The following is a 15036-nucleotide window of genomic DNA, read 5'->3' on the forward strand; positions in this document are numbered from 1 at the left end:
AAGTTTTTCAGCTCTTAGGAATGTGGGAAACTTAATGTCTAGTCCCAGAGTTGGTATTTAAATCTATCTCTTATAAAACTGACAGAAAAATTCACCACACTGTGACCATTCCAGACCTGAAACACAGTACAGGATCCAAGTGCTAACAGGGATCTTCCAGAAGCTTCTAACAAGGCAAGAAACACTGTATGTATCTGCAAATTGTTGCAATTTTTGTTTTTTCTTCCTTTTTGGAAGATGGGAAACTTCTTAGGCTGCTTTCACCTTCAAGCAGTGAAGAAGATGAATTATTATCTGATGAATTATTATACCCTTTGGGCTGTCTGAAGGGGACACAGTGTGCTTCCAGTCTTGACTTCCCTAAATTTTGTCATCTTTCCTTTTTCAGGTGCTGAAAACATTTCTGTTTGGTGTGTGTGTGCTGGTGTAACAACACGTTTGCCTGTGTGTGCAGGGGAGAGCAGAGAGGGGGGCAGGAAGGACAGGTAATGGATGTGCAATATTTTGTACACACCTCACTCCTATTAATGCAGCCTACCAGGAGAGATACCTCAGTAAGGAAGATCCAGGGCTGGGAGGGGGGATGGGGATGGGAAGTGGGGATCCTGGGACATCTCTGAAGGTTGGATGCAGGAGGAGATGCCCTCCAAAGCAGGGATGGATGGTCCAGGTGTGACAGGATGACCCAGGCAGCTCCTGGGCAGTGTGCTAGAGCCCAGGCTTGGCAGCACTGGGACTGCAAGTTCAAGGTCTAGGGATTGGGAAATCCCCTTCTAGCTCCATCTCCATCAATTCCTGGATCCTGCCACCTGGCTTGGGTCCTGGAATAAATTGCACAGTGCAAACAAGGACTAAAATGGAACTGGATGGCTCAAGAGGTGGACAAAAACCAAATGCAGGGGATGGATGTGTGCTGCCCTGGGGGAGTTTGGACAGAGGATTACAGGACTCTCCAGACAGCTCTGGGCAGGACAGAACAGGGCATGAGGGGAGAAGAGAAGGAAGGAGGCAGAGCAAGGTGGGGGGAAAACTGCAGAAGTGCAGGAGAGGGAGCAGCAGATTTGTAGAGGCAATAGAAGAGAGGCAGGGGAGAAGCAGAAGCCAAGTGTCTATGGCAGCAAATGAAATATTGGGTCTGATAAAAGCCAGAAAAGGCTGGCAGAGCTAGATGGGGAAGTGGAGGAAGAAGGAGTTAAGAGCCCTTGCTGCACCAGTAATTCTGCAGCTGGCCTCTCATACCACTGCTTTGTCCATGCCAGCCTTCACATTTCACACAGAAAATTTTAGTTCAGCCTCCAGTGATTTAATCTGTTTCTCTGTGGCTTCTCTTCTGGCTCTAATTCTCCAGGGAGGGCAGAGGGCAGCAGAGGGCTTTAACAACAACTTCTGGGATTTTGGGTTGTTTTGTTGGTTTTTTTTTTTTTTAACTTCAGGGAAATACAGGATCCTTTCCAGTCTGAGCCCGAAGCCTCATTTAATAGAGGAAACTTTGTATTTAATCCACCAGCCTATTAGGGAAAGAGCACAGCAGGAAACCAGTGATATTGTTGGGTAGAAAACAGACTTGCTAATAAACCTCTTGTTCTCCTTACAGTCCCCAGATGCTGGATGGTTTTGGTTTTAAGAAAAAGAAGTCGGTGATTTTGGATGACACTTCTTTATTGTTTTTTTCCTTAAACGAATACCTTGCAGTCTGGTTCAAAGGCAAGAAAATGGGATACTGCAGACAGGATTGTACATCTCTTGTATACAAGGAATTTGCTTGGCACCTATAATCACAAGGAAAACAAAAACTTGGCTTTTTTTGTATTCCTGTAACATTGTTGCCTGGTTTGTTCTGGCGTGGCCCAAATAAAAGCAGGACAAGCCCCTGGAGATTCTGTAATATAGCAAAGAAAATTGCACAGAGCTTTTTCTTAGGTGCTTGTATCAAGGCAAAGAGGTAAAACCCCCCAGTATTTAAAAATTATTATTTTATCTGGGCCCTGGTGAGAACTGGTGTCTGTGGGAGCTGCTTAGCAGCCTTAGTAACACTCTGAGAAGCCTCTACCTGTGAAGGTTTGCAATTCCCCCGATCATAGAATCATAGAATGGGCTGGGTTGGAAGGGACCTCAGAGATCATCGAGTCCAACCCTTGATCAACTACCGCCACAGTCACCAGACCATGGCACTGAGTGCCACATCGAGTCGCTTTTTAAATGTCTCCAGGGACGACGAGTCCACCACCTCCCCAGGCAGCCCATTCCAATGTCTGATCACCCTTCCTGTGAAAAAATTCTAATATCCAATCTGAACTTCCCCCGGCACAATTTAAGACCATGCCCTCTTGTCTTACTGAGAGCTGCCTGGGAAAAGAGCCCAACCCCCCCCTGGCTCCAACCTCCTTTCAGGGAGTTGTAGAGACTGATGAGGTCTCCCCTGAGCCTCCTCTTCTCCAGCCTCAACACCCCCAGCTCCCTCAGCCTCTCCTCATAGGATCTGTGTTCGAGTCCCTTCACCAGCCTGGTTGCCTCCTTTGGACCTGTTCGAGGACCTCAATATCCTTCTTGAACTGAGGGGCCCAGAACTGAACACAGTACTCAAGGTGTGGCCTTACCAGGGCTGAGTACAGGGGCAGAATCACCTCCTTGGACCTGCTGGCGATGCTGTTCCTGAGCCAGCCCAGGATGCCATTGGCCTTCTTGGCCACCTGGGCACACTGCTGGCTCCTGTTCAGCCTCCTGTCAGTCCAGACTCCCAGGTCCCTTTCTGCCTGGCTGCTCTCAGCCACTCTGTGCCCAGCCTGGAGCTCCCCATGGGGTTGTTGTGGCCAAAGTGCAGGACCCGGCACTTGGCCTTGTTGAAGCTCATCCCATTGGAGTCAGCCCAACTCTCCAGTCTGTCCAGGTCCCTCTGCAGAATCCTCCTGCCTTCCAGCTGATCAACACTTCTCCCCAGCTTGGTGTCATCAGCAAACTTGCTGATGATGGACTCAATCCCCTCCAGGATGTGCTGAAGTCTGTGTCTAATGTGGGTGTGGAACTTGGATATCCTGATGCAGGTGAAGAGCCTGTAACTTCTCTCTTGTTCATTCTCTGCTGGTGGAGTTGCAACTTGATTACTTTTCTCACTTCTTTAAGGCCTTCTTCTTGCCTTCCTGCTAAACCTAGTTGATTTCCTAGGGAACAGCAATGAGGCCAATTAAGTTTTAACTCTCTTCAGAAGCCTTATGGATTCCACGAGGTTGTTTACTCTGCATTTATTTTCATTGCCAGTTCAAAGCTCAGGCTTTCAGACTTACTGGAAGATCCAGCTCTGAAGTACATTATCTCCCCAGTATGAGCTCTGAGAGCAATAAATCAGTTGGTCTTGTTGCAGTGTCTCTGCTAGGATTAGTTGCTCTCTGTCCTTTGCACAAGGACTCGTAGCACCAGGCTGGGATTAACTTTTCTTGACTGGATCATTTATCTTGTAAAAGACATCCCCTTCTCTTTCCTGCTGCCTGGAGTGTGCTACTTGCAAGCTGGTCTTCATGGAGATGGCCCTGAGAGGCTCAGCTTCAATCCTCAGGAGAATTTTCTCTTGCACACTCCAAACTTTCTTCTGAAGCCCAAGGATGTGTCTGTTTAGATTGGAGAAGGTGATGCTCCTGGGAGAAAGTTAGCACTCTCTTGTAACTAAGTAACTTAATCACTGGTGATCAATAATAAACCAGGCCATTTGTTGGACAGGTTCTGTCTTGGAGGGCATTGGAATAACAGCTTCAGCAACAGAAAGACAGCTACATTTATATAATTTAGGGCAGAGATTTCTCTGAGGAGATGTGACTGGAGGCTCCAACTCTCCTCAAGGTAACCCAGTCTACATCCCTCACTTAGTTAATTCCTTGCCTGTGGGACAGACAGGATAATCCATTTCCCATGGATGATCACCATTTCCCACGGTGATAGGACAGAGAATGATGACATGAGGCTTAGGCAGCAAAAATTGAAGCTAAACATCAGTAAAATCCCTCCAGAACTCTGAAAGTTAGCACTAGGAGAAGGTGCAAGTGTTAGAGGACAGAGTACTGTTTCTTAAGGGAATCAAACCTGGCAACAATTAAAGCTGACACACTGACACAGCAAGGTAGGAAACAGAGTGTAGGTGTTCCAGGGAGCCAAAGCACTCTGAGGGGTTGCTGAGGTGGAACAAACATCACCTTCCTTAGCAGTGTGGGCAGGGCAGGATGTTTTTATCAGCACAGCAAACCTTGCCAGGATTAGCATTATTTTGTGTTATTAGGTGGAAGGGAGCAAGTTGGATGGGAGCAGAATTCACAAAAAGCATCAGGCAGCACTGGTTTGGTTTGGTTTTGTTTTGGAAACAAGTAAAAACCAGGTGCAGACCAGGTTTTATTTTCTGAAGAAAATAAACCTAAGAATAAGTTTACCATTCAACAAAATAATACTTACAGGCTAGCAGCAAAGTCTGTGCAAGGAACTGAAAAGAAAAGCAAATATATTAAGGCCAAGAACTCAGAAATAAGGAGGCAGTAGAATCACCATTTCCCAGAAATGTTAATTTGTTGAAGCTGTAGAGTGGCAGCTCAAGCCAGCAGTAGATTTTGGGCTGTTTCAGTCTTGGTTGACCACATTTTGGATCAGGAGTAACTGGCAGTGAAGAACCCCCTGGTTTACAAGTAGAGATGGGCAAAACTTTTCCTTCTGCAGTTTGGTTTTTTTTTTTCTCTGGCATACCTCCTGAGCTGGAAGCATCTATATAACATTGTAAAGGTCAAATTAATGCATATCCTATTTATCTTCATCTCTTGGATTGAAAGGTGAAATGCTGGTTGTTTATTTTCCATGCTGCTTTCAGCTGCTTGTTTCTGGGCTTGTTTTTGCTAATTCAACCTTCTGGGGTCCCCTGAATTCTGGGCAGTGCTCCTGTTTTTTAAAAGGTTCAGAAACTGCTGGCTGGGGCATATTCTGAAAAGCTTCTTTAGAGGTAAGCTGCTTTTCCTAAGACCTAAATATTCCAGTGTCACTAATTTAAAGTGTACATCATCCCACCTATTGCTGACAGCAAGAATTAAACCAGAAGAGTTCAGGCAGGTCTGTCTGCATAGTGGAAAAGTGACTGAAGGATGCAGGAGGAGGTGAGAGGACTGTTTCTATGGGCATAAAGTCTTTTGGAACTGTAAGCTCTCTTGGTGCCAGAACTTCAGACAAATTGGTCTCTAACACCTTATTTATGGGGCTGTTTACCAGTGAGAATTGTGCTGGTGTCAGGATGCAAAGCTAAGAAAAGATTGAGATCTGTTGAGATCTCTGGACCTGAAGCTACTTTGCCCTCAGGAAATCCTGTATCTTACCATAAGGCAGACTAAAACTGACCCAATCAATCAAACTAGAGGAAAGGACTGCAGGTCATTCTTCATTCAGGTGAAAGGCTGAAGTTCTCCAGGTAAATCCAGCTCTTCAGAAGCTAAGAAAATGTGCCACAAAATAACTTTAAATCAGAAGTTTTGCCCTGCAGGTTGTACTTAACATAGCATACATCATATAGAATTCATGTTTGCTGTGTTTTGCTTTGGTTTTTTGATACAGAACACCATCCAGCTCCTTGATTAAAGATCCTGCTGAAAAAGTAGAAAAAAATGGGTTGTACTGGACCAGTACCTAAAACCCAAGAAGTGATGCCAACTAGAAACACAAAGGGAAACTAAACCACTGTATTAGTATGGGACCAAAAGAACTGAAGTGGCTTGGCAAATGATTTCCTGCCAGCTGAGCTGCAGCAGCAGTGCAGGGGCCACTGGTAGAGGCAGGGACAAGGATCAGGTAGCTGATACAGAAATATATATATATATATATATATTTTTTAAATTTTTTTTTTTTAATGTGGGCTCCTGTTGTACTGTTTAGCAACAAAAGCAGTGAAGAAGCAGAACTACTCCTCCAGAGACTGCCTGTTTCACTTTGTCTCTTTGCTGGCCTGGGTTGCTTGTGCAGATACATTTAAGATCTGACTCCCCTTTATTATTCTCCTCTGGAACACTGTTAGCCAGTCAAGTCCCAGTGGGTGCTAAGGGGATTTTTTTTGCACCCCCTCCCCTGCATAGTTATTTATTTATGAGCTGTGTTCTAGAAGGTGGCAGCTGGTTGGGTTTAATTTAAATACTGTGCTGAGCTGTCTCAAGGAGTCTTAGTCCCTGTATTAGGAGGGAAGTGAAAGCAAACTGGACTGGAACCATCTCATGATACATTTACTGCATCCTACTCATCTTTTTCTTTTCCTGACAGAGGGTTATGTGTCTTAATTATCTTCTGGCAAATCGTTATTTTCCCCAGTTGATAATTTCATGTTTGAAACTGAAGCTATTTATTGCCTTCCCTTTTGCTTGCTTCTATCTAAATATATTTTAGGGTTGCTTGCAAGGGACAAACAGACACAGACATCCCCTTTTAGGAAAAATACATCACAGACTCCTTTCTTTTCTTTCCTCTGAGACTTAGCCACACACATTTTACAGTTATTACTTGGTGGTTGTGGAGGACAGAACAGACAAAAAGAGAAGAGAGAAATATGTTCCAAACCCTTTTTTTTTCCTAACTAAATTATTTAATGTGGCTGTATGAGATGGCAGTAGGATAGGAGGGAGAGTTAAGATGCACAGGGCATGGACAGATGTATTCCAGCATGATTCCCTGGGACCCTGCTTCCCACTGAGCTTTCAGCAGATCCCTGGACAATGAAATCTGCAATCATGTTACGTTCCTCTGTTGCTCATTTGGCTCTCATTTAGTGGTGATTTTCATGGCCCTGTAAAACAGGTTTTGCTTTCCTGGAGAATAAAGCTAACAGGCTCTATCAATTTATCACAGTTCATGGAATGGCTCGGGCTGGAAGGCTTTCTGCATGTTGAACAAGCAAATTTCCCTTCCAGGACTGCAGCAGAATCCCTGGATTGGGGATCCTGGCACCAGGTGACCACCAGGGTGTCTGCAGCATGGTCACTCCTAGGTGAGTAAACCCCTGAGATGGGACAGGTCTGGTCTCAGTGGGTCAAACATTCACTCCATGTCCCCCTTGTCATGGGCACAGCCCTTTCCTCTCCCACTGCCTTGATTTCAAACCCAGCACCTGCCCAGGAAGGGCTGAAAGGAGACAAATGCATTAATTTGGGGACTGCTGGTTGTTTCAGAGCCCACCTCCAGTCACTGCCAGCCAGCTTTCCAGCTCAGGGGTCTCACAGATAAAACTCTGAAGGATCACCCACCAGCCCTAGCCTAGAAGAACAGCAGAAAAAAGATGTGCAGTTCCTGGGCAGAACACAGCCCTTTTGTTTCCCTGTGTTCTTGAGACATTTTGCAAGAGGAGATGAATGTAAATGTGAATTTTTTGACACAGGCTAACAGGCAGATTCTGCTCTCTGCTTCATTAGAGAAAAACATTGGGATTTTGGGGCAATCAGCTGGCTCGTTCTGGTTTTACACTCAGGTAATAGTGTTTGGCCCACAGAGACTGAAAAAACCTGATGGATCACTTTGATTTAGCTGAATGTAGCTGTCAGGCTGTGTTCAGGAGCCTGTTTTAATTGGGCCCCATGTAATATTGCCTGTACCCTATGACTAATTTCTCCAGCAATACTAATTGAATTCTGTAGCAATTTATGGACTTAGAAAGAAGGGAAGTGCTTGGCAGGATAATGGGAAGAAGGAACCCAGCAGGAGGGTGAGGTGGGGCAGATTCTGTTGACCACAAGCATGCTGACTATAACAGAGTGAAACAAAGCCCCATGTAAGAGCAATAAATAAGGGGATTAATACATCACTAACAGGTATGAGCTGCTAAATCTGCTCAACATCATGTTTGGAAGCCAGGCTCCATCTTCCCTGACATAAAAATTGCTTCAGAGCCTCAAGCCATCAGTTTATAAAGAACCCAGAAAATAATGCTGCTACTGTAGTACTTCTGCTAATTTCATTGCCATGCTAAGTCAGAAAAATATAATATAAATATTATATTAAAAATATATATAATATAATCCTAAAAATGTAAATTGTTCCTAAAATCAAGGGGGAGAGCATTTGTGTGGTTTTATTTGTTGGTGGTTGGGTTTTTTTAAAACATTATGAATGATGTTGGTAAACTTGTGTCAAGTGGAAAGTTGTTTTACATCTTCCCCTGCAGGTCTTACAATTATTAAAATACAAAGGGTCTAAGGTAATTTAGTTAAGTCTGCTCTGAGGAGTGTAGAATAAAATATTCAAAACGACTCAGACCTGCTGAGTTTTTGAGGATCCTTCCAGGAAGATTTCTAAGTGTCTGAATGAATCCAGGAAGATTAAACATCAGAAGTACACTGCTTAACTAATGAGCTTGTAATTGCAGCTTTTATGCAGTGAGGAACAGGCACTTTGGTCATTTGCTGTCCTTAGCTGAGATGGAAGCTGCCTCCCCCTTCATTCACTTTTACTCTACCAAGGAAGATGGTTTATACTGGGGCTCTGCTGGTGAGGCTCTGACAGCAAACTGGACCCACAAACATTTATTCACTAAAGGAATTCTCACTTTAGATTCCTGATTTGCCAAACTGGAGACCAAGATCAAAAATCTGCTGCTGGTAGAAGCATCTGTAAATGCAGTGGACCTCAGCCCCCAGCTGGAGAGAAAGCTGATGGTGCAAAAGAATCAGAAAGTGACTTTGAAGCTGCTCAGATCCCTCAGTCCTGGACATCCCCGAAGGTAACACCAAGAGCCAGCTGTAGGGCTGGCAGGTGAGAAATTCCCATTGCTTTCCTGTTCCCCAAGGAAACATTTGGTTCCCTGACACACTGTAAGAACTGACAGGGAAGGCATTGCTTTTATTTCTTATTTTTAAACACAACTTCCAGTACCCTGAGCCTGAGCTGTCTCTGGCTCACTTCAGGAGTGCACAGATCATGTTTATTCTTTCCAGCACCAGTTCTCTCCCCTCAACTTGGAGTTGAGCATGAAGTAAAAGTGTTGCAGTGCTGAACCTGGGAAGAGGGATAACAAGGAAGAGGGATAAAAAGGCAGACTTAGGACAGTGAAGTGGCCCTTGGGTGGCACAAGCACTGTCCAGCTAAGGGCTGGGACAGAGGAGATCTTCTCCATCCTGTTTTCTGCCTCAGGAGGTAACAAGATGGCCCTTGTTTGAAAGGCCACTACTAAATGGAAGGAGGTGTCTTATCCTGGACACTCCTTCTTCCCTCGGGATCTCCTGGGTTGGATCTGGGGTGTGCTGTTCCAGGCCCAGCTTCACATTTCATTGTAATTAGATTGTCATCCCTAGCTCTGTCTTAATTAAATAGCAAGCCAAGCATGGGCAGATAGGAGGCTTAACACTGCTGGGCTGCCAGCTTTGGAAAGGAGATCCAGGCAGTTTGCTTTCACAGGACAGTTTATCACCAGCTTTTCTTCCCTGACACAGATGACTCCTTATTTTTCCCTGCCTGTTAATGACAGCAACAAAAAAATGTGAGGGAACAATTGTTTCCTGCAGTTTGCTGAAAAATACACCTTTTACTTCAGGCACTGGAGACAGCAGTTGTCCTTTTGGGGGCCCCTCAGAGGCAGAGGTCTTGCTGCTTGAGAAGGAGATTGGGCATGGGGTGATGGAGTGACTTCCTCTTTTTTTCTTTCATAGCTAACTCAGAAAGCTCTAGATGAAGGACAGGAGGGTGGAGCTAAGGAACATCCTACCTGCTCCCTCTGCATCCAGGCAGACTCCCAAGGTGCCAGCCACTCCAGGCTCTGTTCAGCACCAGGAGTTTGGGGGCTGGGAAGCACGCTAGACCGTGCCTACACCCCAGAGAGCTTGGGTGTGAGAGACTTTCAGACTCAGAGGTAAGGTTCTGGCCCAACTTGAACAACACTGCAAATGTAGCTGTGGTTGAAGTGGTGGTGTAAGTTAAAAAGGTGTTGAAAAGCCTGTGCCACACGTTTAAATTACATAACAGAGCTGTGGAGGTTGAAATGCTTTCTGGTTTTTGTTTTTTTTTTCCCTTGGATCATAGTGTTCTACAGCTGATGAAAGATTTATGAGTATTTCAGCACATAAAGAGCCTGTTAACTTTTGCTTTTAGTCGACTTAGTTAAGAACTTGAGGTGGCTTCAGGAAGAATTCCCTGCCATCAGTTCACTCCTCCTCCCATGAAGGATCCCCTAAAAACTCATTCCTCTCTCTGGTCTCACCTGCACACTTTGGCAGAGTGAAAGGGCACCCACTGCTGCTACAGAACTCGGTGGTTCACAGATGAAAACCAAGCCTCTGGAATCCCACCTGCAGCCTGCTGGCAGGGAATGCAGGGCCCAGAGCTGTTTCGTGGTGGTTTCTCACAGCCACAGGTGAGTTGGTAAGCAGGATCTCACACTGCTCCCCAGGAGCTTCAAGGTGTGATCCCACCAATTGTAGAAATCTGCTCCTGAGGTGACAAAAATAGATGTCTGCAGCAGGGTTCCTGCCTGGGCAGGGGGTCCCAACACAGCTCTGCAGGATATTTGCAGGTTCTGAAGCCTTTTGTAGTCGCTCAGGAGTTTTTAGGTGTGTGTTATGTTGCATTGCAGTGGGGTTTGCTGCGTGGCTTCCATCCTGCTCCCCCACCCAAGCAACTCCTTCTTGAACAGAAGTCTGGGTGAGTGCCCTGCACTTAATGGCCATGTGTATATTCAGTAATTACAGCTCATAATTCAGTAAAAATGTGCCTGCTTTTCCCACTGGCAAATGGCTCGGCATGCTTATACTTCTTGTTTCCTCATAATGAGCTGTCTACAAAAAGCTGTGCCCTAAATTTCTCTCCAGACCTTGAACAACCTGAGCTTAGCAAGAGAAACAAACTGGCAGAGGAAGCAATTAGCTGAAATTTACCTGAACCCAAAATCTCACCCAGTGACATGAATGAATCCTGAGTGGTTCATGCTCATGAAGGAGTTTCAGACAGTGGAGGTGAAGCTGCTTTTCAGCTTGGATGCTCTCAAGCTTTATGTCCCTTGCCAGGTGCCAGCTGTCACCCTCTTCTCCTACAGAAACCTCAGCTGAGGTTTCTTCCACCAGCCTAAACTCAGCCCAGGGTCTGAAGAATGGGGTATCTGGAGCTGGAACTGGATTTGTCTGGCAGAGCAGGCGTTCTGGGGTGATGTAAAACCCAGGTGCTGTTGGGGTAGTTGGGTGAGCTCTGTCACTGGCCCTGAATCTCACACGACACTGCAGTTCCAGACAGCAGACCATCAAGGGATGGAAAAAAAGCACAACAGTGCATGAAAAGCCAATGTTTAAAATCCAAGCTGATCCTGGAAAATACTTCCCACCTTTATGGTGAGGATTTGAAAACTGCCCCACCTGCAGATTGCAAACCTGAAGGGATCACACACACAGCACCCAATGCTGCTCCTGCCTGCTCCTCTCCTGCCACACTGGAAACCCCTTTAACAACCAAACACTCCATGCAGAAACTCCCCGGGTAGGGATGATAATGCAAAGGCCTGGCTCTCAACATCCTGCTCAGATCTCCAGGCAACAGCTTCTTTCTGACTAGGGGAGGGATGAAGGGTGTTGGTGGGGAGGCAGGCGGGCTGTGAGCAGCACACCTCGTGGGGAGAGGGTGCTGCTTCATCCTGGCTAATAAATCAGGGTCATTATCACACCAGGGGAGGGAAAGAACACCCGGAGCAGCAGCAGCTGGCATGAAGGATGTCTGTGAGCTGGCTGGAGCTCTCTGTCTTCCCCAAACACTTGCACAGCTCAGCCCTGCAGCCTGCCAGCAGCCATTCATCCATCCCACCCGCTCCTGCCCAAACGCTGACACTGGGCCCAGGAAAATATTTCCTGTGTTTGACAGTTTGATGATTTGTTTTGGTGATTTTTTTTTTTTTTTTTAATAGTTGCTGTAATGAGCAAGAGCCCAGAAGTGCTCAGAGTGCTTCAGTCAGGGCCTTATGGGGGTGTGTGTCAGAGCAGCTTTCTCTTTGTGCAAGTTCAGTCACCCCTTTTGGCCCCAAATGTTGGGTATCAGAGTGAGGGCTGCTGAGCACAGGGATTTTCTAGGAGTAATACTGACTCCTGCAACTAATCCTGGTTTGGTTTGGTTTGAGTTTGGGTTGGGTTTTGGTTTTAATGGGAGAGGAAACAGCAAAAGGACTTTTGAGGTGGAAAGCTTGCTTGAACAAGGTGTCTTCACACACGGGTGGTGTGATGCCAGGACTACAGCTTGAAGCCCTCCTCAGGTGATGTGTGCTGCCATAACACAGCATGTCAGGGAGTATTTTATATACCAAGATATTTCCTTGGTATATGTGTCATATTTTCCCAGGGTTTACCAGGATATTGTGCTAGCACAGATGTGAGGAAGAGTTCACATTTTTCAGCCAGTAAAAACACAACAGACTTATCTAATACTCTTTTGTTCCTCAGCAAGAACGGGGACCCTGAGCCCCTTGCTAACCAAATCTGTATTTTTTAGGAATAAATGTGAGTTACAAGAAGAGATTTGACCAGCTTTTTCTACACCATGACATCACTAATGCCAGCCAGCCCTCCTGGAGGGGCTTGGCCCAGTGACACCTCAGGATGCTGCTGTGCTGTGTGGGTGAGTGAGGAGCTGAGGAAGAGCCACGTGCTGGGTGTTTGCTGGGCACTGAATGATGCAATGCACTGAGTCACACCCAGCTTTCCCTTTTGCCCTCTTGGAATTATTATGAGCAACAATAGGACTGACCCAGAACAAAAATAACTCTAACAGACACTGGTATAGTGAGGTATGAGGGGGCTCTTGAGCTAATAACCAAAGCTTAAGCACTGGATTTACTGTTTCCTGAAAGTTTTAACTGCAATCCATTGCACCAAGGGGCATATTAAGACCTTTCCTTTAAGGAAAGCAAAACAAGATGGTAAAAAGTACTGATTAAGGCTTATAGTGGCTCATCGGAGCTGGGGGTGTTGAGGCTGGAGAAGAGGAGGCTCAGGGGAGACCTCATCACTCTCTACAACTCCCTGAAAGGAGGTTGGAGCCAGGGGGGGTTGGGCTGATATCAGTGGGACAAGAGGGCACGGACTAAAGAATTTTTTCCTAATATCCAACCTAAACCTCCCCTGGCAGAGCTTCAGCTCTGCCAGGGGAGGTTTAGGTTGGATATTAGGAAAGGATTTCTTTCTGGAGAGGGTGCTCAGACACTGGAATGGGCTGCCCAGGGAAGGGGTGGATTCTCCATCCCTGGAGATATTTCAAAAGAGCCTGGATGTGGCACTCAGTGCCATGGGCTGGGAACCACGGGGGGAGTGGATCAAGAGTTGGACTTGATGAGCTCTGAGGTCCCTTCCAACCCAGCCCATTCTAGGATTCTGTGATTTAAATTAAATGCAAGGTTTATCTGTTTGCTGCAGAGATGGACCCAATGACAACACGTGTTGACAGGTAGCTGGAGAAAGGATGGGTCAACAGGTTTTCTGTATAACACCTGATGAACTGGATAAAATAATGGATTGGAAATGCAGCTTATTTTGTTACCAGCTTGCACTTGAAGAGGCAAAGAGACAGTGGGCGAGAGAAGGCAACAATTAAACTCAAATTAAAATCAAACTGATCCAACTTACAGTTGCCTGCATCTCTCCCTGTTCCTCATGGTGAGGAGGGGTGGTGTTCTTCCTGCTGCTGGTTAATGGTGGTCAGCATGATGGATCACCAGGGCAACACCATCCCCTTCTGCTCCCTCCAAAGTCTCTGCCTCCAGGCTATAAGTTGTGTCAGAGGTCTCCTTGCAGTCTGCAGGTCCCAGTGTGATTTGCACTCTGAGGTGCACAGGGCTGTCACAACTGCTGTGTTAGGTGGTGGTTGTGCTCTGGGGTTTCCTCTCAGGAGTTACAGCTCACCCAGCTACAAATCAGTTCTGGGGAAGCAGAGGGGTGGGGGGATCACACCTCCACCACCCCCCTTCCCATGGTGCAGTCTGCAGCACAGCACAATCATTGGACAAAAACAGTCCTGCAAGGTGCTTTTGTGGTTTGTTTTTTTCATTAAAACCCCCCAAATGCCACTTTTTATATGCTGCTGCAATGTACCTGAGTCCCTCTCTGCCTGCCTGGTGGTGCAGAACAGCAAGGTCTGTTTTGCAGAGCAGGGTTTCCACCTCCATCCCGTGCTCCTTGCTGTGCAGCTGCTGCCTCTGCTTCTTTTTCCTGACTTCGAAAAAGAACCCCAAACCTGTCTCAGATCAGCTGTCTTCCTCACAAGGGCTGATGGTGGTTGCTCTTCTCCGCACGACAGCATCACGGTAGCTGCACATTTTTGGTGACAATATCCCTCTTTGTCATCAGCTCTGTCAGGAGGTAGCACAGAGGCAGCACTTGGCATTGCCTAGAAATGAGGGACCCCTGGCTTCTGCTGAGGGTAATTTTCTGCTCCTGCAAGGCAAGGATGCTGGATGCTGGTGGTGTCCTCCTGGCCTCTGTGCTGGAAACCTGGGGGGATACAGTCTGCTCCCACACAGGATTTCTCTTGCTGGCAGGTAGAGGAAGCTTTGAGTTAGACCCATGTCTTGCTGCTTCTCCCCCCCCCCCCCCTTTTTTTTTTCTGTTTGCAATTTGATATTTAACTTTTCAGCCAGAGTGCTTCATCATTAAAAAACAGCATATTACACACACCCATCCCACAGTTCTCTCAGTCACTACCAAGCAGAGGGACAGCACTTCATCTTCTTTCTGTCTTTGCCTTTTTGAATCCCCTCTTGGGCTGCTTCTGGATGCTTGCCTCAAAGGAAACTGCTGAAATGAGCTCTTTGGGTCAGGCAGCTTCTTTCTGAGTTTTTCTTCCTCAGAGAATCCACCCTGCAAAACCAGCCAGGAGTGCCAAGACTGCCACTTCAGGAGAGCAGGTTCCCAACCCTGAACTGATTGATGGAGTCACATCACTGACAGAAGCCTGGTCTGCTTTGCCTTTGTTTTCAGGGCTTTTGATTGTTCTTCAGGGGTTTTGTTGGCTTTTTTCTTCTTTTTTGTTTTTTTCTGTTCATGGGGCTTTAAACTTCACATATGGTAACTAAAAGTACCAGTT

General features: G+C 46.3%; 2 long non-coding RNA genes across 2 annotated transcripts; one reads left to right on the forward strand and one right to left on the reverse strand.

Moving 5' to 3' along the window:
• Positions 1-5766: 5766 nt before the first annotated feature.
• LOC139802605 (uncharacterized) lies at positions 5767-9975 on the reverse strand. Its single transcript, XR_011728707.1, has 3 exons — positions 9695-9975; positions 7177-7254; positions 5767-6787 (listed from the first exon to the last, which is right to left on the reverse strand). It is a non-coding gene; the product is annotated as an uncharacterized lncRNA (long non-coding RNA).
• Positions 9976-10557: 582 nt separating this feature from the next.
• On the forward strand, positions 10558-13703 carry LOC139802604 (uncharacterized). The gene is made up of 3 exons (XR_011728706.1): positions 10558-10626; positions 12451-12576; positions 13371-13703. It is a non-coding gene; the product is annotated as an uncharacterized lncRNA (long non-coding RNA).
• Positions 13704-15036: the final 1333 nt, after the last annotated feature.

The sequence above is a fragment of the Heliangelus exortis genome, chromosome 14 (genome assembly GCF_036169615.1).
Source record: "Heliangelus exortis chromosome 14, bHelExo1.hap1, whole genome shotgun sequence".
Lineage (NCBI taxonomy): Eukaryota > Metazoa > Chordata > Aves > Apodiformes > Trochilidae > Heliangelus > Heliangelus exortis.